The sequence below is a fragment of the Eumetopias jubatus genome, unplaced genomic scaffold, assembly GCF_037043125.1.
Source record: "Eumetopias jubatus isolate StellerSeaLion01/CBP00866 unplaced genomic scaffold, mEumJub1_p1.0 scaffold_54, whole genome shotgun sequence".
Taxonomy (NCBI): domain Eukaryota; kingdom Metazoa; phylum Chordata; class Mammalia; order Carnivora; family Otariidae; genus Eumetopias; species Eumetopias jubatus.
In genome coordinates this window covers 443,839-465,612 of record NW_028274860.1, presented here as the reverse complement: position 1 = coordinate 465,612, position 21,774 = coordinate 443,839, and the positions used below count along the sequence as shown (strand labels likewise).

At 43.4% G+C, this 21,774-nt stretch overlaps 1 non-coding gene across 1 annotated transcript; it reads right to left on the bottom strand.

The window, feature by feature from the left end:
- Positions 1-10,391: 10,391 nt before the first annotated feature.
- LOC148161817 (small nucleolar RNA U3) lies at positions 10,392-10,604 on the bottom strand. Its single transcript, XR_015767337.1, has one exon. It is a non-coding gene; the product is annotated as a small nucleolar RNA U3 (small nucleolar RNA).
- Positions 10,605-21,774: the final 11,170 nt, after the last annotated feature.

Here is a 21,774-nt window from a genome sequence, read left to right as displayed (position 1 = left end):
ACATGAAGAGATGAAAACCACAATGTCTGAAAGGAAATGTACTGCAAGGGGCTGATGGTGATTAGGGAAGGCAGAAGAAAAACGTTCAATAGGAATCCAAAAGAATCTGCAGATCCTGCTGTTGCCTTCTGAACCACCTTAACCATTCCAATCCATGAACACAGGATGTCTTTCCACTTGTTGAGGTCTTCCTTAATCTCTTGCAGCAATATTGTGTAGTTTTCAGTGTACAGGTTTTGTGCCTCCTTGACTCAATTATTCTTCGATACCATTCGGGTGGGTGCTGTTGTCCATGGAATCGTTTTCTTAATTGACTTTCCCGGTGTCCATTCCTAGGTTATAGAAACACCTGATTTGTCTGCCTTGTACGCTGCAACTCTGCTGAAATAGGTTATGGACTCTAATAGTCGTGGTTTCTGTGTGTGTGTATTTGGTATTTTTCTGTATACAGGAGTATGTCATTTGCAAATCCAGATACAAATTGTCCCTTGAAGAACCTGGGGGTTAGGGGTACAGAGTCCCACAATTGAAAATCTTTGTATAACATTTGAGTCCCAGAAAACATAGCTACTAATAGCCTACTGAAGTCTTACAGATAACAAAAATGGTTGATTAATACATATTTTGTGTGTTACTTGAATTATGTACTTTATTCTTTTGATACAGTGAGTTAGAGTGAAAATATCATTGAGAAAATCATAAGGAAGAGAAAATGTATTTCTACATTTGTACTAGACTGTATTTGTAAAAAAAAAAAAATAATCAACCCATGAGTGGACCGACATTGTTCACTAAAATTCAAAGCCATGTTGTTCCCCAGTCAACTATAGTTTTATTGCTTCGTGTTCAAATGTTTTCCCCTCACCTTCAGGTTTTTAAACAATTGAGTCATAACTGATTCCCCATGTGAGATCAGTTTCACATGGCAACACAGGGATTGGACGACTCTATAAATTATGTTAGGCTGACTACTAGCGTAGCTACCCTCTTTCACCTCGCAGAGCTGTTACTGCACCACCGACTACATAATATGAGATCTGTCCTCTAACATTGTTTTTAAATCTTCACTGTGGATGATGTTTTGACAGAGTATAGGTTTCTATGCCCTCCCCTCCCCCCACCACTACCATGGGCCGCCTTTGGACTTTCCAGAGAGGAGCAGTGACATGTAGGAAGTCCCTATTTTAGGCCACTGCAGCCCCTGATCTTGGACCAGGATGCTCAGCCAGGGCCAGGGAAATATGGATTAGCAGGAACCCTTCTTTGCAAGCCCAGCTCCAATGTGAAGGACCAGAGTGCCTCTTCTAGCCTCCTGCAGGGATGGTTCAGCACCCAGGAGCTGGCCCTACATAGAGGGCCAGAAAAGGGCAGATTCCCCTAAACGCAGCCCAAGTGTTCCATTTAGACTCAGAAGAAGGTGAATAGCAGCACAGGTTCTTTTCCCTATGCTGAGCTTCCACGGGGGGAGCCTCAGTGCCACTGCAGGAGGGAGCATCAAAGGGAACCTTTGGATGTTAACCTAAAGCTTAGTGCTTAGAGCCCACCCAGGGGACCAAGCCTACCTAAGATCCATCCAGATCTTGCCAGCAGCTTCCATGGGTCCTGCAGCCTTCACTTCCTCTAGGAATCTCCAGCCAGCTGGTGCCCTATCTTTGCTTGCTTCCCCCTGGTGTCCTTGGGCCACCTGAAGGTCTGTTCCCTTAAGTAGTCTGCCGCCTGGTGGATTCCAGGGGAACTGCCAGGGCCTGAGGCTGAAGGCACAGGCACTGAACCCCTGACTCCAGCTGGGAGGTCAGAAACCAGGCTCTGAGCCACCACCTGCTGGGACTCCAGGATGTGGCCCCTCACCAGGCAGTGTTTGCCTGGGGACCCCAGGACCCACTGATGTGCGAAGGTCACCTTCTTTCTTTTTTTTTTTAGGTGAAATTGACATAGAATAAATTTCACCCATTGTCAACAATGACAGAGTTGTTCAGCTAGTGCCCTAGTTTGTTTCAGAGGCTTCCTTCACCTTCCCACACTCCCTCCAGCCCCTCTGCAGACAGTCTCCGCTCCCTCCTCCAGCCCCAAGCAGCACTGATTTGCTCTCTGTCTCTGTGCATTGCTCCTTTCTGCACATTTTACATAAGCCGAATGAGACGGTCTGTAGTTCTTGGTGACTGGCTTCTTTCACTTAGCATCCTTTTGAGGTTCCTCCCTGCTGTAGCTTGGATCAGATTTCTGTGCCTTTTGTTGCGGAATAGATGCCATGGTACACATAGGAAACATTTGGTTTGTCCATTCACCAGCCGATGGCCCTTTGTGTTGCTGTCAGTTTTTGCCCATTGTGAATAACGCTGCCCAGAACATTTCTGACCGAGACTTGAGCGGACATATGTTTTTATTCTCTCAGATAGATTCCTAGTTGTGGAATGGCTGGGTCCTATGGCAAGCTTGTGCTGAGCTCTTAAGAACTCTCAAAGTGGCTTCTGCAGGAGCTGTTATATTTTACGTTGCGACCAGCAATATAGGAGGGTCCAGTTTCTGCTCATCCTCAGCAACACTTGGTATCGTCTTTGGGACGTAAGCGCACTAGTTGGTGTAAAATGGTACCTGGTTTTCCTTGCATTTCTTTGAGAACTAATAACATATTACTAATAACATTGAATACCTTTTTATGTGTCTCCTTTGGTACATGTGTATTCGACTCTTATACTGGCTTAAACGAGTGTGTTGCTTCTGCCCATTGAGTGAGTTCAAAGTCCTCTTGTCTCTCGTGAACGTGAGTCCCCATTGGGTATTTAATCCACAAATATTTTCTCCTAATCAGTGGCTTCTCTGTTCCTTTTCTCAGTGGCAATGTTTGATGCAAAAAACTTCTTCATCTTCAATTTTCTCTTACGTATCGTGCTCTTGCCGTAGTGACTTAGAACTCTTTGCTTACTGTGAATTCCTGACCATTTTCTCCCATGTAGTCCTCTTGCACAATAGTTTTGGCTCTTATACTTAGATCTGTGACCATTTTGAGCTCATTGCTGTGTAAGTTGTGATTTCCAGCAACAGCTGTGGGGGAGCTTTGTCCTGACAGGTTTAGGAGAGCCTAGGGGACACTTGTGTTTCAGAGTTAGTCTCCCCTGGACCAGGAATGGAGATTTCACCCTGCTGCACCTGTTAGTGAAAGGCTGAGTGCCTTTGGGGAGGGGAGATACAAGGGGCTGTGGTCATATACGGCACGTCCTCCCCGTTCTCTGGGACTGGGTACAAAGGAGCTCCAGGAGCCCCAGGGCAGTCCTGCTCACAGGTGCCTTTAGAGGCAGAAACACACTGAGAGCAGGAGAGCATAACACAGAAAAGACCCCAGGGATCCCAGCGGATCTGGGTTGGGATCCTAGAGGGTCTTCTATGGATGGGCACATTTTCCATGTATATGCCCTTCTATGGGTGGGTGGGAAAGAGGACTCGCACACAGTCGGAACTCAGGAAACATGCCCAGAAGGAGTGGAGCGGATTGAAGGCATGTCCCACAGTTTGCAGTATTTTTCCAACATGAAAATCATGGTATTTGCCTGCATCAAAGGTGCTGGGGGGACGCATGCTGCCTCGGTCAGTAGAGCGTGCAACTTTCATCTCAGGGTCATGCATTAGAGTCCCACGTAGGTGATGGAGCCTAGCTGAAATTTAAAAAAAATAATAATAAATAGAAAACGAAGAGGTGCATGCTTCAGGAATCAGAATTACTCCCCCTAAGGTAAGGAGGGGGCATCTACCTTGGTCCTTGCAGTTCAAGAGCCATTCTGAGCACTACAGAATCCTAAATGTAGATTAACCTAGAGAACCTACACTTTTAATATTTGTTGGGTTTCCCCTGTGTGGTTAGAGGTCCACTGGCAGACAAAAGTTGACATGCTGAGCACAGAAGCGGACCAAGAAACAGACTGTTACCTGGATGCACCACATTATTCTCCGTCCTCACTGCAGTCTCCCTGGAAATGGGAATGGGCAATCGAAATGCCTGGTATTCAACACAGGTTAAGAAAAAATGGAAAGTTTGGGTTAACAGTTTAAATTATTGTGTCCTCAGATTGACTTTGATGGCAAGTGGAGACTCTGTTGCACGTCTTCTAGGTTCTGCAGGTGGAAATGAGGGGCTAAGTGACAAACTAATTATACAACTCAGAATAACTTTGGTAACTTAGTATCTTCACACTTGACACAGTTTTCTTTCATTTTGTCTGATCCCATAGTCTCATGCTTGAGTCTAAACACATTTGTACAAGGAAGGTGATATCAATACCACACCTAAAATCTGTACCGCTAAATGTTGTAGTGCTTATTCCTAATGGTACTTTAGGCTTGTTTCTAACTGCCTGTAGCTACGTTTCGGCTGACTCTCAAGGCAGCCCATTCTAACCATGTGCGCACTTCTCTTTGGCCCCACCACCAGGTGAAGCAGTGCATCTGAGCTGTCTCCATCGCTGGGGGAAGGATGTAGGTCAGATAGGTAATAAAGAGAAAGGGGGACTGGGGTGCAGCAAAAAGAAAGCATACTTATGTGTGGGTTGATTCCAGAGAGGACCATTGCATTTCTTTTTAAATTTTTTTAATTTACTTATTTGAGAGAGAGTACTTGAGATATCAGGAGCGGTGGTGGGGGTAGTGGAAGAGGAACAGAGAGAAGCTGACTCACCACTGAACAGGGAGCTGGACATACGGGCTTATCCCAGGACCCCGGGATTCTGACCTGAGCCAAAGACTGACACTTAAACAACTGAGCCACCCAGGTGCGTTTTAAAATAATTTTTAAACTAATCTGGTCCACTTAACATAGGCATTGTATTAGTTTCACATAAGGTCATGGGATTTATTTTGTATTTCTTTTTTAAATATTATTTATTTATTTAGAGCAGGGGTGATGGGCAGACGGAGAGGAAGAAAGAATCCCAAGCTGACTGCACTGAGCATGAAGACTAAACTGGGGCTCAATCGCATGACCCTGAGATCATGACCTGAGCTGAAATCAAGAGTCAGACGCTGAACCGAGAGAGCCACCTTGGTATTTCTAAGAATGATATGTTTAGCCTTCTCTCTGAAATAGGCACTGAGTAATGAGCAAGGCGGAGAGAAACCATAGTACCCATAGGCGCCAAGGTCAGATTGCCCAAAATGTACCACAATGGCATATTTGGGGGAAACAGAATGCCACAACGACCACTGGTGCATGTTCATTCAGACTCCAAGATCTCTGAGAAAACTCGAGATTGCAGGGTTAAAAATAACCTGAAAGGATCAGAGTGAAATGCCCTTGGGATGTGTGTGGTCTGATCTAAAGTACACAGCAGAAGATGTTTTGTAGATAGGAAGCCAGCTGTAAACAGCACACTGTGCATTCCCTTTTTTGTTTTCTTATCCTGTGTTAAAGACCGAGTACAATGCTGTTTACAATTAATTGATCACAGCCAGTTGCAGATTTCTTTATTCCTTCTCCACTGCCATTGCTTCACTTGACTAACCCTGTGTACGTGGAAGATGCGCCTTGCTAAGCCCCTGCTGTAAATCATTATAGTACTATATCACTGTAGAAGGTATATTAGATTATGGAAAATAAACCTCAGGACCTCGGGCTGTTTGCTTGGGGTCCCCTGTGCCTCGCTATACTGTCGTCTCTTTTTCTTTTTTTAAAAGATTTTATTTATTTATTTGAGAGAGAGAATGAGATAGAGAGAGAGAGAGCATGAGGGGGGGAGGGTCAGAGGGAGAAGCAGACTCCCTGCTGAGCAGGGAGCCCGATGCGGGACTCGATCCCTGGAATCCAGGATCATGACCTGAGCGGAAGGCAGCCGCTTAACCAACTGAGCCACCCAGGCGCCGCGGTAGTCTCTTTTTCTCAGTTCCTTCGCCACCCCAGGTCCCCGACTCTCTGAGGTCGACAATATTGATTATTTTGAATTGAAGCTACCCAAAAAGAAACTGGTACCAGGACACTCAAACCCTCCTCTGTCTCCCTGAAAGCAGGAAACCAATCTCCCATATGAAAAAGGCACCCCCTGTACTAAGAAGTAAAAAGACATCCTTCTCACCAGGGTTTCTAAATTCGGTCTAGACACTCTCTAAATTAAAACTCCCCCAAATCCCTGAGAAATGTATTTTCTCCTTGTCTAAAATGCATAAAAACTGTCTGCCTTAATACTTTATATTTTCTTTAAGGGTCTCCATTTCAATATCCGTTCTCCATGCGTATTCAATGTCTCAGTGAAACTTAATTCTTACTTAAGCTGGGAGACCAGGACAGGTAACAGAGGAACTTCTCCTTCCCTGCATACCTTTTTTGTGATCCTAATATCTTAGCCAATGATTTGTAAAGGAAAGAAGTAACAGAATTATATACCTGGGAAAAAGATTTGTCCCCAGGAAGGAATTTCTGGTATTTTTAACAGTGGAAATATCTACATTTGATCCAAAGTCTCCTAAAAAGTATTTATTTTTAAGTTGAACTTCTAATTTAAGTGTCCCCTGAAATTCAGATGTGCCTTCCCAGAGGGTACGTTAGGAGACTCCACAGGGAAGCTCGCAGCCAAGTCCTGTGTGGGGGCCGTGCTGCCATCAAGTGCTGAAGGAGTTTGGGAAAATCTCTTCATCTCTCTGCGCTCAGCTTCCTCATGTGTAAGATAAGGTTGTTATTCAAATTCTCCACGGTCCCTTCCTGCTCAGTTTCTCTGAGTGCACAAGGGTCTGCGGTGCCTTTGAAGCAGCCCTGGGGACTGCAGCTGAGACCTGACTTGGTCCCTTCACTGTGTGTCTCTTGCAGGAGCCTGAGCTGAGCCCACACTGAAAACAGAGAACAGAGGGAGCATTTGGGAGACAGAAAATCAGCAGGTTTGGAGGATGAGAATAACGCAAAGAAGGACAAGGCAATGGTGGAGCAGGTGGTTGCCCAAAGGAGGTAAGAAGAAGGACAAGTTGGGTCCAGAAAAATCAGGGGAAACTGAGGAATGCATACAGCGGCATCCAACTCTGCAAGGAGCAGCCTGAGCTGAGCAAGGAGAACGAGGAGAGTAACTTCGTCCACGGTGAACCTGTGCACCTCCCGAGGAGCCCCACAGAATGGATCGGGGTTGGTTTGTACTGCAGGGAAGCACCAGTTCCAAGAGGAGGAGGAGGAGGAGGGGCACCTGGGTGGCTACATCTTTAAGCGTCTGCCTTCAGCTCAGGTCATAATCTAAGGGTCCTGGGATCGAGCCCCGCATCGGGCTCTCTGCTCGGCGGGAAGCCTGCTTCTCCCTCTCCCGCTCCCCCTGCTTGTGTTCCCTCTCTCGCTATGTCTCTCTCTGTCAAATAAATAAAGAAAATCTTAAAAAAAAAAAAAGAGGTGGACGATGTGACCATGAGGTTCTGCCCCAGACCCCTAGCTTTGACCTTGGAGCTCCCTCACGGTCGATGTTCTCCAAGTAAGTGTGGGCTTAGAGGGATCAGTGATGTTTGGATAAAGGTTGGACTTGTCCATTCTTACCACAAAGAGTTCTACCCTAAGGTCAGGAAGGGCCAGGTTAGGAGACCCTTGCCTCTGAGGCAGTGATACCAATTATATTCTTCTGAATTTATGGTTGTCAAAGACTTTACACACCTTTGTCTTGACCGTGTGTTGAGTGTTTCATTTTCCTTAGTCTCTGTTATGAACTTGGAATTCTGACATCAATAAGATTTCACAGAGGAGGTCAAAGCAGTGAGAGGAAGAATGCAAAGAAAATCTTGTAGCTCAGCGCCCCTGGGTGGCTCAGTTCATCGAGAGCCTGCCTTCAGCTCAGGTCATGATCCCAGGCTCCAGGGATCAAGCCCCATTGAGGGGGGTGGCTCCCTGCTCAGCAGTGGAGTCTGCTTCCCCCTGTCCCTTCCCCAGCTGTTCTCTATCTTTCTCTCTGTCTCTCTCTCACTCTTGCTTTCTCCCTCACGCTGTCTCTCAAATAAATATATAAAATCATTTTAAAAACTGTTGTAGCTGTCCTAACCTGGGGTATGGTGGCAGTGCAGAGGATGGAGGGGGGAGGGGGCTAGGCCGAAGACATCTCTTCCTACTGAGAGAACCATTGAGAGGAATCCAAGAGGACAGTCCCTCTTCACCAGAGCTCACCACAGGGGAGTGTCATGGGGCATTGAGAGTGTAGGGCAGGCTCCTCTGGAAGGAAGGGTATTTGTTGCCTCCTGGAAGAAAGCAGAGAGCATTCGTGCATGTATTTGGGACAGGAATGTAGTTGAGATTAGAAATTTGCCACCCCCTTTATCAGATCCATGAAGGAGTGTCTCTGAGAGCTTCCTCAGTGCTTGGTTTGGTCCTAGGAGTCATGAGTACAGAGATGAGTAAAACATTATCCCAATTGTCGTGGGCCTCTCAGTCTAGTAACCAGAAGTCATGAAAAGTGTAGTGGTGGTGGATTCCTTGGAGGAAGTGGCCAGTGCTGCCTGGGGATGGCCTGGTCTCCCTCCGTGTTTTCCAACAGCTGGATGACCTGTCCTGACCCAGGGACCCTGGGCCTCAACTCAATTTCAGCCTCTCAGGACACAGCCAACACCTAGGTTCCATGTAAACCCAAAGCAGTCAACACTATGAAGGTCTGCAGAGGAAACTGCTGGTATCAGTAGCTCCCCACTTTGTCTTGGCCAACTGGAAAATAGAGGCGAGTTCATTAAGTCTTGTAGGGTCATCCTTGCCCTAATGATCAGGGATTAGTCTTTCTCTCTGTTAAGTGAAATACTTTCTAGCTTCAGTATTCTCTCTCCACTTAAAAACTTTGGAACTATTGGCTAAAGTATAGATCAAGTAGCTACAGTGAAAAAGGGGTAAAGCAACTTCCAAGCTGCAGTGAGAATGCGCAGAAACTCTTATACTGAATAATAATCGGACAAATCACTTTTAAATTGCACAAAAGGTTTATACAGTAATTCTGGAATAGACAATGTAAGTCTGTCGCTTTCTCCTTCTTCTTAACATTGCTTTGATAATTTAAGATCATTTCCATTTCCATATAAACATTTGGATCAGCTTAGAAATACTTACTAAAATGTCTGCTAGAAGGTTGATTGGCATTGTATTAGATCTTTTGATCAATTTGGGAAGAATTGTCCTCTAACCATAATGAGTCTTCCAATCCACCACAAATTTTATCTCCCCATGTATTTAGTTCTTTAATTTCTGGAAGTAGTGCTCTGCAGTTTTCAGTGTAATGTTCTGACACATATTGTGTCTGATAAGACAATGCAATAGGAAAACTGGTCAAAAGACTTGAAGAAGAAATGCTTCACAAAAGAAGATACACAAATGGCCAAAAAGCACTTGAAAAGATGCTCCACTTGAAACCATTGAAAAGCATGAAGTTGAACATAAATCAAAAGGGATTCACTAATGTCTCTGCAAGGCTCCATCTTAAACTAAGTAACCTTTTCCTTCTCTTCTGCAAACCTCTGCTCCTCCCTTCTAAGCCTTTTGTTTCAGGAGCCTGGTACCACCCTAAAGACAGGATGAAGGAGGCTGGCAGCATGCACACAATTTCTGTCAAAATAAAACACCCCCCCGCCCCTTCCTTCAGGGGGAGGGGACTTACAGTTTTTGAGGGCCTTGGCCTGTTCTAGCCCCCTGTGCCCCGAAAAGCAATAAAGCTATTGTTCCTCAATATTCCAAACTCTGTCTTCGTCTTATATTTTGGCTCTGAAGCACAGAGGTCAGTTTTCGACGGTACACTCAGCCATTGGGAAGATAAATTAATACTACAGTGAGTTACCATTACACAACCATCCCCGTGGCTAAAATTACGAAGACCGAAAACATATGTGGTGAGGATGTAAAGTAACTAGACGTTTCATACACTTGTGGGAATGAAAAATGGTCCAACCACCGAGAAAAGCTGAACCACAGATAAACATTTACCAATCACGTGAACGGCCATTCCTCTCCTAAGGATTTACACAATATGGCCACACAGCAAACTGCACATGAATATTCATCATAGCTTTATTCCCCATGGCCAAACCCAGGAAACTGCATAGATGGCCATGAATAGGTGAATGTACAGACCAAATATATCCATACAGAGGAATACTCCTTAGCAATGAAAAATTCTGAACTGGTGATCCATTAGTAATATGGATAGATATAAGAATCCTTAGGCTGCACGGAGGAATGTAGGCATAAAAGAGTTCCATTTCCATAACGTGGTTAAAAATCAAGCCGTCTTTGATGCCAGTGGTTGCCTGGGGCTGAGGGTGAAGGCAGTGAGAGACTTCAATGGATCCACCCAAGGGAAGCTGTGAGGTAGAAGAAATGCCCTGTGTCCTGAATGGAGCAGTAGTGTCAATTGTATGTACATCTGTGAAAATGCATTTAGTTGTACAGTTTATCTTTTTTAATTTTTATTTGTTGAGAAAGCACTCACACTGCATCCTCTCTCTCTTACCCTCCAAAGGAGGAGAAGAACGATCATCAGTGGCAATGGGCAGCTGTGGAAACAACACCTAAAATCACGTTCATGCTCAGGAGAGAACAATGTGCCTCCTCCTTGAGGTTTCAGGTCCTCTACACGTTCAGAGAAAATTCTCTAGTAACAAACTGTAGAAATGAACTGGAGGGTATTATGCTAAGTGAAATTAAGTCAATCAGAGAAAGACATGTATCCTATGACCTCACTGATAGGAGGGATTCTTAATCTTAGGAAACAAATTGAGGGTTGCTGGAGTGGTGGGGGTGGGAGGGATGGGGTGCCTGGGTGATGGGCATTGGGGAGGGTATGTGCTATGGTGAGCGCTGTGAATTGTGTAAGACTGATGAATCACAGACCTGTACCTCTGAAACAAATAATATATTATATGTTTAAAAAAAGAGAGAGAGAGAGAAGCTAGTAGGAAGGGAAAAATGAAGGGGAGGAAATCGGAGGGGGAGATAAGCCATGAGAGAAGATGGACTCTGAGAAACAAACTGAGGGTTCTAGAGGGGAGGGGTGGGGGGATGGGTTACCTGGTGATGGGTATTAAAGAGGGCACATTCTGCATGGAGCACTGGGTGTTATGCACAAACAATGAATCATGGAACTCTACATGAAAAACTAATGATGTAATGTATGTTGATTAACATAACAATAAAAAATTTTAAAAAATAATAAAAAAGAGAGAGAGAAGCTAGTAGGAAGGGAAAAATGAAGGGGAGGAAATCAGAGGGGGAGACGAACCATGAGAGACGATGGACTCTGAGAAACAAACAGAGGGTTCTAGAGGGGAGGGGGTGGGGGGATGGGTTAGCCTGGTGGTGGGTATTAAAGAGGGCAGCATTGAAGGGAGCACTGGCTGTTATAGGCAAACAATGAATCATGGAACACTACATCAAAAACTATTGATGTAATGTATGGTGATTAACATAACATAATAAAATAAAATTAAAAGAAAGAAAGAAAGAAATGATCTCTGAAAGTACAGCCTTAATTGTACACTTTAAAGGGATGCCGTCTACTGTACCTAAATTATACCTCAGCAACATTCATGTAATAATCTACTATATTTCTCTATACTAGCAGTGAGCATTTAGAAAATGAAATTTTTAAAAAAAGGAAATGAAATTCAATAAACAGAGAGGAGATTCATGTCCACCTTCATTAAATGTATGAGAACACATGTAACAAAGATGCCTGAAAACTCTTGCTGAAATAAATTAAAGGATACTAAATAATTAGGAAAAAATATATCACATTCATGGACTAGACCACTCAAATTTGTTGGAACATCAAATCAGCATTATTCTGATTCATACTGGAGAAGGCAATTTGGGGGCAAATTTACAAGCTAATTCTCAAATGTATTTGGAAATCAACATACCTAAATAGCCAAGACAACCTTGAAGAATTAAATTGGAGAAATTTACTAAATTTTAAACCTCACCGTAAAGCTACAGTAATTAAGGTGCTCTTAATGGTGTAAGTAACACAATGTAAATATATCAATGTGAGAGAGCAGAGAGTAATAAAATTTCCTGATACGCATATACATTTTTAAAATTTTTCTTTTAATTTTACTTCTTTTCAATTATTTTCTTTTTAAGTAATCTCTGCATCCCACATGGCGCTCAAACTCAAAAAAAAAATAAAAGGTTGTGAGTTTTACCTGAGCACTGATTAGTACAGCTGCATGGGACAGGGAATCTTTACCAGGAGAGAGTGTCATGACAAAGGAAATTTTGATAAAGGGTTATATACCAAAATATATTTTTTACATAAAAAGTGACAAATTTTTATACAAAAGACATTGTAGAAAGTCACTGCATTTCCCGGTCTTAAATTTCTAGTACATGTAGGGCTGTATGGCTTTAATGTTATGGGAACCAGGGAAGTGTCTTCCTTTTTCTTATCTTTTCCAGAATGCTCCTTTTGGGTTCTTTTCTTTCATAAAGCAGATGTCCAATGTGTGCTTGGGGTGAAATAGAGCCCATGCATTGAGGTTTTGTGGATTCATTTTGACCTTGGTAAATGTGAAAGCATCGCTTCCTTGGGAGCCCAGGGGCAGGACCCACAAACATTAAAGGTGGACAATTGCCTTTATCAGTGCTACAGCGACCTCCTAAGTCTCTGGCTCCTAAGATCTAGGGGGGAACCTGTGCTGAAGAAGTGAAGAGGTGCTTCAGGGCACCACTTCCCCTGCCTGCCTGTTTCTCTCTCCTCAACCTCAGCTTCTATGCCACTGAACACCACTGCACACATCTACTGTGGACATCATCCATCATTGACCCATGACCTCGAACTGCCCATGTTTGCTTCCAGGAATACAACCACAGGTCAATGGCATGAGGTCAACTCAAAGAAATCTAGCAAGCCATGGTCCACCTTTTTAAAATTGTTCCAAATTTTTAAAAAATATTTTTCCAGTATAGTTAGCATACAGTTCCATGAGTTTCCAGTATATAACATGGTGATTGAACATTTCCATACATTGCCCAGTGCTCATTACCACAAGTACACTTCTTAATCCCCATCACCTCACCCATCCCCCAAGCCCCCCTACCCTCGGCAACCATCAGTTAGTTCTCTATAGTTAAGGGTCTCTTTCCTGGTTTGTCTCTCTCCCTTTTCTATTTCCTTTGCTTACATGTTTTGTTTCTTAAATTCCACATAGGAGTGAGATCATGGGGTATTTATCTTTCTCTCACTGACTTATTTCACTTAGCAGAATACACTCTGGCTCCATCTGTGTCCTTGCTAATGGCAAGATTTCATTCTTTTTTTTGGCTGAATAATATTCCATGGTATAAATAGATAGATAGACAGATAGATAGATAGATAGATAGATAGATAGATAGATAGATAGATATAGATATGTGTGTGTGTATATATATATATATATATATACACACACACACACAACGTTGTCTTTATCATTCATCTGTTGATGGACGTCTGGGCTCTTTCCATAATTTGGCTATGCTGCTGTACAAAGGGCCCATGTATTCCTGCAAATTAGTGTTTCTGTATTTTGGGGATAAATATCCAGTGGTAGGATTAATGGATCTTAATCGTTCCTTTTTGAGGACCCTCCATACTGCTTTCCACAATGGCTACACCAGTTTGTATTCCCACCAATACTGTAAGAGGGTTCCTTTTCCTCCACATCCTTGCCCACACTTGTTGTTTCTTGTGTTTTTGATTTTAGCCATTCTGACAGGTGTGAGGTCATAGCTCGTTGGTTCTTTTTTTCTATTTCCTGATTTTACCTATTTATTTGAGAATGAAGGAGAGCACAAGTGGGGGGAGGCGGAGAGGGAGAAGCAGGCTCCCCACTGAGCAGGTAGCCCGATGTGGGACTAGATCCCAGGACCCCAAGGTCACCACCCGAGCCAAAGGCAGACGGGTAACGGACCGAGCCACCCTGGTGCCCTATCCAATTGTTTCGATTTGCATTTTCCTGATGAGGAGTGTTGTCGAGCATCTCTTCATGTGTCTGTTGGCCATCTGGATGTCTTCTTTGGAGTAATGTCTGTTCATTTCTTCTGCCTCTTTTTAAATTGGATTATTTGTGGCTTTTGGTGTTGAGTTGTATAAGCTCTTTATATATGTTGGATACTAACCATTCATTGGATATGTCATTTGCAAATATCTTCTCCCATTCAGTACGTTCCCTTCTACTTTGGTTGATTGTCATAAAATGGCTCTTTATCTCTCTTCTGTTAAATATGAGGGTGAACCAAATAAACACAATATGGCATCGAGGTTACAATCTTTCCAAACTTAGTGGTCACTATATATATTATGCATCTTACTAATGCACAAATTAATCCTTTGACAATTTCAAAAGATCTCTTGTGAGAGGTGAATGAATCCATAAGTGACATGTAATGTGGTGTTCAGTGACATTACAAAAACAACAAAGAAAACAGTTCACACATAGTGGAGGAGTCTGGGACATAGGGATGTCAATATCAGTTTAATGAAAAGCCACAAATGGTGTCCCAGTAAGGCATAAGACGTCTCATAACATAGGTGTACAGCCAGAAGAATATTGAGAGTCAGGACAAAACATTTTGAAAAATTAGTATTTTATTCACTTAGTTTAATACTCTGCCTCTTGCCCTATACTTTTTATGGATAGAGAAAAAAAAAATAAAGAAGACCCAAAGAGGAACATCATGACAGTCTGGAATTGGCAGTGTATGTGAGTGTATGTGAATGTATGAATATATATGAATACAAATAAGCCATTTTCCAGCTCTGTCCACTGGAAATGCCTAAAAATAAACCAATTGCAATGAGTGCCCGAGGAGACACATTTTGATCTGGGAGTATGGTTTCCCAGGAAACAAAACCACAGATTCTTAGAGAAATGACCGAGACCAGGCCAGACGCAACAAATCTTCTATATGAGACACAAACACCTCATCATACTGATATTAGGAAAGTTCTCAAAACTATGAGGGTCTTATCAAAAGGATATGAAAGCCAACCTGAAATCACTTTCACTGCTAAAAGAGAGGATAAATGGAGCACTCATAAGTCCATAATACAGTGGTTTGAAACACTTCGATATGACTGAAGCCTTGCTTTCATATTAACACAGTAATAAAAGAAAATGAAGAGGAAAAGAACGGAACTTACAGGTTCCCGTTAGAGATGCTAGGGGACCAGAGTTTTCCTTACAAAATGTACCGCCAGGTATATAGTATTGGGGGGAAATTTCTTTTCCTGCAGGTGTTCATACAAGGCTTCTAGGATCCAAACCATGATGATGAAGGATCATCATTTTGCTCCACAGAATCAATGGATGGATGGGCCTTGAACATAAGGGGACCTGAGGTGCTTCCTGATGGAAGCGCACACAGCACTTGAGAGGAAGTCTTGCCAACAATTCAAACCTGAAACTGATCAGTTTCTACGTCTGCCAGGTCCGACAGAGCAGTCGTTCCGATAATATTTGGAATGCAGTTAGCAGGACCTCTTTCCTTAGAAATGCATTTTAATTATATTTCATTTACAGCTCCCTTAAATGTAAACTTAAAACCTGAAGAAATACAGACGATTTTTCTATTAATCGCATCTTTATTACTCTGGCAGAATTCGGTTTCCCTTAATGTGAAGCATTAAGCGGCAAGATGCAAGATTATTTTGGATTGTTGTGCGCTTATACTTTTTACTTTTCAACGTTCCTGCCAGAAAATGTTAAATTCCATGTGTGGCTTGCCTTTTCTTTGTAATAGCACTGTTCTCCACGAACAGTGGAGATTCCACCACGAAGTAAGAGGAAGTATGATGGACTGTGTTAAAGTATATCTGGCTATAATGCATTCCGTGGCCATGCTCCCCCACAAACACCTCAGTATTTTCAAAAATGATTAACAAAAAAGGAGAGAACAAGAGCTGGAGAGGGCGAAGCAGAGAGTGAGAGCCAGAGGGAGGGGGAGGGAACGAGGGAGGAGGAAGGAAAGGGAGAAACTGAGAAGAAATCTACACATTGCTAGGAGGCTTGAATACAGGTCCTACTCATGGGAGCATGTGCATTTTATTTGGATCCTGATACAGAGAAAACAACTTAAAAACAACAATGGGAAATTTGAACACTATGTATTTTACATTACATATTTTAAATTAATTTATGAATATTTACAAGGTTATGATGATAATACTTTAAAAGGGTTCTCATTTAGGGAAACATACAGATACAACTGCAAATGAAATATGGTGTCTGCGATTTGCTTTAAATAATAAAGGACAGGGGCGCCTGGGTGGCTCAGATGGTTAAGCGTCTGCCTTCGGCTCAGGTCATGATCCCAGAGTCACGGGATCGAGCCCCACATCGGGTTCCTGGCTCAGCGAGGAGCCTGCGTCTCCCTCTGCCTCTCTCCCTGCTCATGCTTTCTCTCTCTCTCTATCTCTGTGTCTCAAATGAATAAATAAAATCTTAGAAAAAAAAAAAGAAAGAAACCCCAACCTTTAAAAAAATAATAATACAGGACAAAGTAAGTGGATGGGATTGTATTAAAACAAGGTCAGCCCTAAGTTGATAACTGTTGAACCTGGCTGATGAGGACGGGGATGTTCTGTTCTACAATTCTGTCTACGTGTGTGTGCTACTGACAGTCTGCATCTAGAAAAGAGAGATAAAGAGTACCAGTCCACTGAGAATAATGGCAGCTGAATCTCTCAACACATGACTTTAAAGGGTTAGGGATTAACCTAGAGAGTCAGTAACACAGCTCATAACCCTGTCCCCGAACAGCCAGGGGCCAGAGAGAAGTGTGGACTCCAGATGGTTAGTACTTAGCCGGGTCTGGGAGCCAGAGACAGCAGGGCAGTCAGCACAGACCAGGCAGGCACTTAGAGGAGAGGACTTCAGGGAGGGCTTCTCAGCGGGGAACACAGGTGAATGATGGCAGAAAGAGAGTGGGAAGAGCTCAGAGGGTGCCTGAGACCTGCTGACTCCAGCTTCGGCTACTTGGATCCGAAGGAAGGGGCTGCATGGTGTGCAGGACAGAGGTGGCCCTCGGGGGAGGGCCAGACCTGGATGAAAGTAGTGTCCTTTGGAGGCTTGTGGTAAAGACAATGAAGCCACTGGTAGAAATGAAAGGACATACTGGAAGCAAACAGGATCCCGGAGCAGAAGACAAATGGCCCCATCCCCAGCTATTTACATCTATTAGAACAATTACACCAAAGAGAGGGATCCAGACCTCAGGAATCCACAAAGCTACTCAGAGCACTCATTCCTTCCTACATGGAACTTTTGTTTCTCATTCCAGCAAACCCAGGTGTGTTAAAGGGAAAATGATAGAGCAGACCGGTGTTCCAAGGTGACAGAAGAAAACAAACAAGCAGAAATAGAGAGTCAAACATTTCAGCTCAGTAAAGATCCCCCCTGAAATCAATCACAAAACATAGGAAAACTAAAATGGTTAAAATGACACCCCGACCTGAATGAAATGTGCGAACAAGCATTTGTAGCCGTGAAAAGGTAAAAGTTCCCTTAAACACACGACTCCAAAGAGAAGTGGGCAAGAAACAAGAAATGGGAAACGAGAATTGTCAAAACTGGGAAAAAATTGAAGAAAATTTCTCGGGAAAGAGGCTGATCCACAAGATTCATAAGGGCAACATTCGTGCAAAATTAGAGTGGACTTTGAATACTGAAAAGAAAGCAGCCAAGAGAACAGAAAATGAACAGAAGATAGTGAGACAGGATCAGAGAGAAAGTCCTGGATGCCTGCGGGAGACGGAAACAAAGGAGTCAACAATAAGACCTATCCTCATAGAACTAATAGATATTATTTTATTTATTTTATTGTTTTTTAAAGATATTTTTTAAGATTTTATTGATTTATTTGACAGAGAGAGAATGAGAGAGAGAGAGCATGAGAGGGACGAGGGTCAGAGGGAGAAGCAGACTCCCTACTGAGCAGGGAGCCCGATGCGGGACTCGAACCCGGGACTCCAGGATCATGACCTGAGCTGAAGGCAGTTGCTTAACCAACTGAGCCACCCAGGCACCCCAGAACTAATAGATTTTAAAGAAAAAGAAGAAATCTCCTCTGAAGCTACAGACTTGCCCCCCGCCAACCACCAAAAAACCCCAATTTATATCCACTGGAAAGAAAAACAGTTTACATTCTATATCCCAATCAAACATACAAAACAAGGCAATATATATATTTTTCTTTTAAAATTTTGTATTTAAATTCCATTTAATTACCATATACTGTATTATTAGTTTCAGAGGTAGAATTCAGTGATTCAGGGCACCTGGGTGGCTCAGTCAGTCTGCCTTGGGCTCAGGTCATCCTGGGATCAAGGCTCATATCCGGCTCCCTGCTCCACAAAGAGTCTGCTTCTCCCTCTCCCTCTACCCCCTCACCTGCTTGTGTTCTCACTCTCTCATGCTCTCTTTCTCAAATAAAGAAATAATTTACAAAAGAATTCCGTGATTTGTCAGTTGCACATAACACCCAGGGTTCATGACATCGAATGCCCTCCTTAATGCCCATCACCCAGTTTACGCCATCCCCTACCCACCTCCCCTCCTGCAACCCTCAGTTTCTATTCTATAGTTGAGTCTCTTATGCTTTGTCTCCCTCTCTTGTTTTCCTCTTTTATTTTTCCTTGTCTTTCCCTATATTCCTCTGTTTTGTTTCTTAAATTCCATCTATGAGTGAAATCATATGGTATTTTGTCTTTTTCTGGCTGACTTATTTCACTTAGTATAATACCCTCTAGTTCCAACCATGTCGTCGCAAATGGCAAAATTTCATTTTTTGGTGGCTGAGTAATATTCCATTGTACGTATATACGCCACATATTGTTTATCCATTCACCTGTCGATGGACATCGCAACTCTATCCATAGTTTGTTGTGGACATTGTTCCTATGAACATTGGGGTGCAGGTGCCCCTTCAAAACACCATGTTTGGAAGAAAAGGTGAGTATGGCAGAGGGGGAGACGAACCATGAGAGATGATGGACTCTGAAAAAGAAACTGAGGGTTCTAGAGGGGAGGGGGGTAGGGGGATGGGTTAGCCTGGTGATGGGTATTGAGGAGGGCACGTTCTGCATGGAGCACTGGGTGTTGTGAATAAACAATGAATCATGGAACACTGCATCAAAAACTAATGATGTAATATAAGGTGATTAACATAACAATAAAAAAATTAAAAAAAACACCATGTTTGTATCCTTTGGATAAATACCTTTTTTTTTAAATAAATAAATTGCAGCTTAATAGGTAGCTCTATTTTTAACTTTTTAATTTTTTAAAATATTTTATTTATTTACTTGCCAGACAGAGAGCACGGGTGCACAAGCAGAGGGGATGGCAGGCGCAAGGTACAGCAGGCTTCCTGCTGAGCAGGGAACCTGATGGGGGGCTTCACCTCGGGACCCAAGGATCATGACCTGAGCAAAAAGCAGATGCTTGACCAACTGAGCCACCCAGGCATTCCTATGTTTCACTGCTGGAGGAAACGTCAAAGTGTTTCCCAGAGTGGCTGCCCCAGTTTGCATTCCCACCAACAGTGTGAGAGGGTTCCCCTCTCTCCCTCTTCTTGCCAACATCTGTTGTTTCCTGAGTTGGCCATTTTAGCCATTCTGACTGCTGTGAGGTGGTATCTCACTGTGGTTTTGACTTGAATTTCCCTGAGAAAGCACTCTATTTTTAAAGCTCAGTCAAAACTCATTGTGCCAGTACTTTCTAATCAGCTAGATGTCCATGTACACAGGCAGGAGAAACAGTGTCCGATACGCAACCCCCAAGGAGTCCTGATTCCATCCCTAGGAGACCTTCGAAGGTGAACTTCACCTGACGAGAGATGACTGAGGAAATTTCGACTTTCAAACAGCTGATCACTGTTGAAGCTACTTAACTGTGGATCTAAAACCAAAATCTGGGGGTGGAGCGTGTGGGAAAAATAGGATGTAAATGGCATCTGTTTGGCTGGTTTCCACCCAGTGAAAACAAGAGCATAAGAAGAGGCAGGTGAAGACAGAAGGAAAGAGAAAATAGAATAATGTCAACGGTTTGAGGTTAAGAGATCACTTAAAACTTAGAGACTGAATGTGAAAAGTTTCAGAAGCTAATAAGGAACCAGACATGTCCAAAACCTTTGGGTGCAGGGCTCAGCCCTACCTACACAACCTTCCTAAACCCCAGACTCACATATAGACACACATAGGTGCACACACAGGAAAGAAACCCCGTACCACAGAGAGACAAACACAGCCAAAATTAGTTCCCCGTAGGGTACGTTTAGCCGAAAAGAGACGGAGACTCAGCATTAAATATGACGAAGAGAACCAAGAATATTTCCATTACTGTGTATCCAGATCCACCAAATCACCACGATAGGAACAGATTAGAGCATCCAATGTAAAAAAATCATGAGTCCATGGGATTGTCAAAACAAAAACTTTAATGATAATGAACAGGGAGGGAATGTTCTTTTCCACATCACATTGCCAGCAAATACGCGTTGTATAGGAATGGCACGGTTAGAATTCTTCCAATGTACAAACACACACAGGGTTAGGACACACCGTCAGGATCCTTAAAGGATGGCGACGTTTTAGAGAAAGACTGTAGAGAAGAGGGTCTGCATACATTCTCAGAGTATCACTTACCAAATCACTAATTTTATAAAGAAAATCAGGTGTCTCGCTCTGCACAGATCTGATAGGCCCTTCCCTAGCAAAGTAAGCAGTGCTGCTATCACAAGAATGGTGGTGGGCCCACGGGACACTCGTGCTCTCGGGGTAGGCTGAGCTAGGACACACACAGCGGGAACTATGCAGTGTCCTGGCCAAAGGGTTAGGCTGAATTTAATCAGGAGGACATGATCAGACAACTTCAGGATGTAGGCCATTAAGCTGGACTTTTGGCCTGTCCCCTACAAACAAGGGAATGTCACCATCACCACAGACAGCCACCTAAAGGTGAGGAGATGTTTTGCGTTCAAAAGGACTAAATAAATACAGTCACACGTTCTTTTTACTCCTTTGAAACCCAAAATATCTCTTCTCCTTTTGGTTGTTTCTTATTTGTGGTGACATTGACTGTTTGAAGACACAGGCCAGTCATCTTGTTCAGTGGTCTACATTCTGAACTTGTCTGATAACTACCTCGTGCTCAAATTCAAGCTAAAGCTCTCCAGCAAGAACACTGCATCGTTCACGCCGGCTCCTCATAGCGCAGCCCACCTGGTGGCCCAGAGTGTCCAGTCTGACATGTGGTCTTTTTCCATGGTGCTCCTGACTCTGATTCTCTGTAGGATGAAATTTAGAGCAGCGAGACTTATGGTCTCTCAAAACTGTGTGTGATCTACTCAGGCATTGGTCTCCTTCGCTATCGATCGCAACTGCAGCTGAAGGGCTAGAATTTCTCTCCTCAAAGCGGTCTTTTGTAGCCAACGTCATACAGAATGGCTTGTGATCGTGCTGTTGATTCTCAGCAAAGGATCCCTCCTGTGCTCTGTTTGGCCTTTAACTTGATGTGCTGCTCTAGATTTACTTCATCAAGTGGAAAATATGGGGTTTTATGATGGGGTTTTATAATGGGGTTCCATTCAAGTGAAGAATCTCTTTTCTTCATTTCTGAAGTACTTGGTATCTGAGAGAGGAAGAGAGAGAGAACTCAACTGTGAGTCTTGCTCAGATCCTGCTGATAGCTGAGCCTGGAGGGGTGGCTACATGGTGACAGAGGCCAGGTGCAACTTGAACCCTTGTCCAGAGAAGAAGCTGAAGGGGGAGCCGCAGGTAGGCTGAGCGGGAGAGTGAGAGCCACAGGTCAGAAGCAATACCTCAC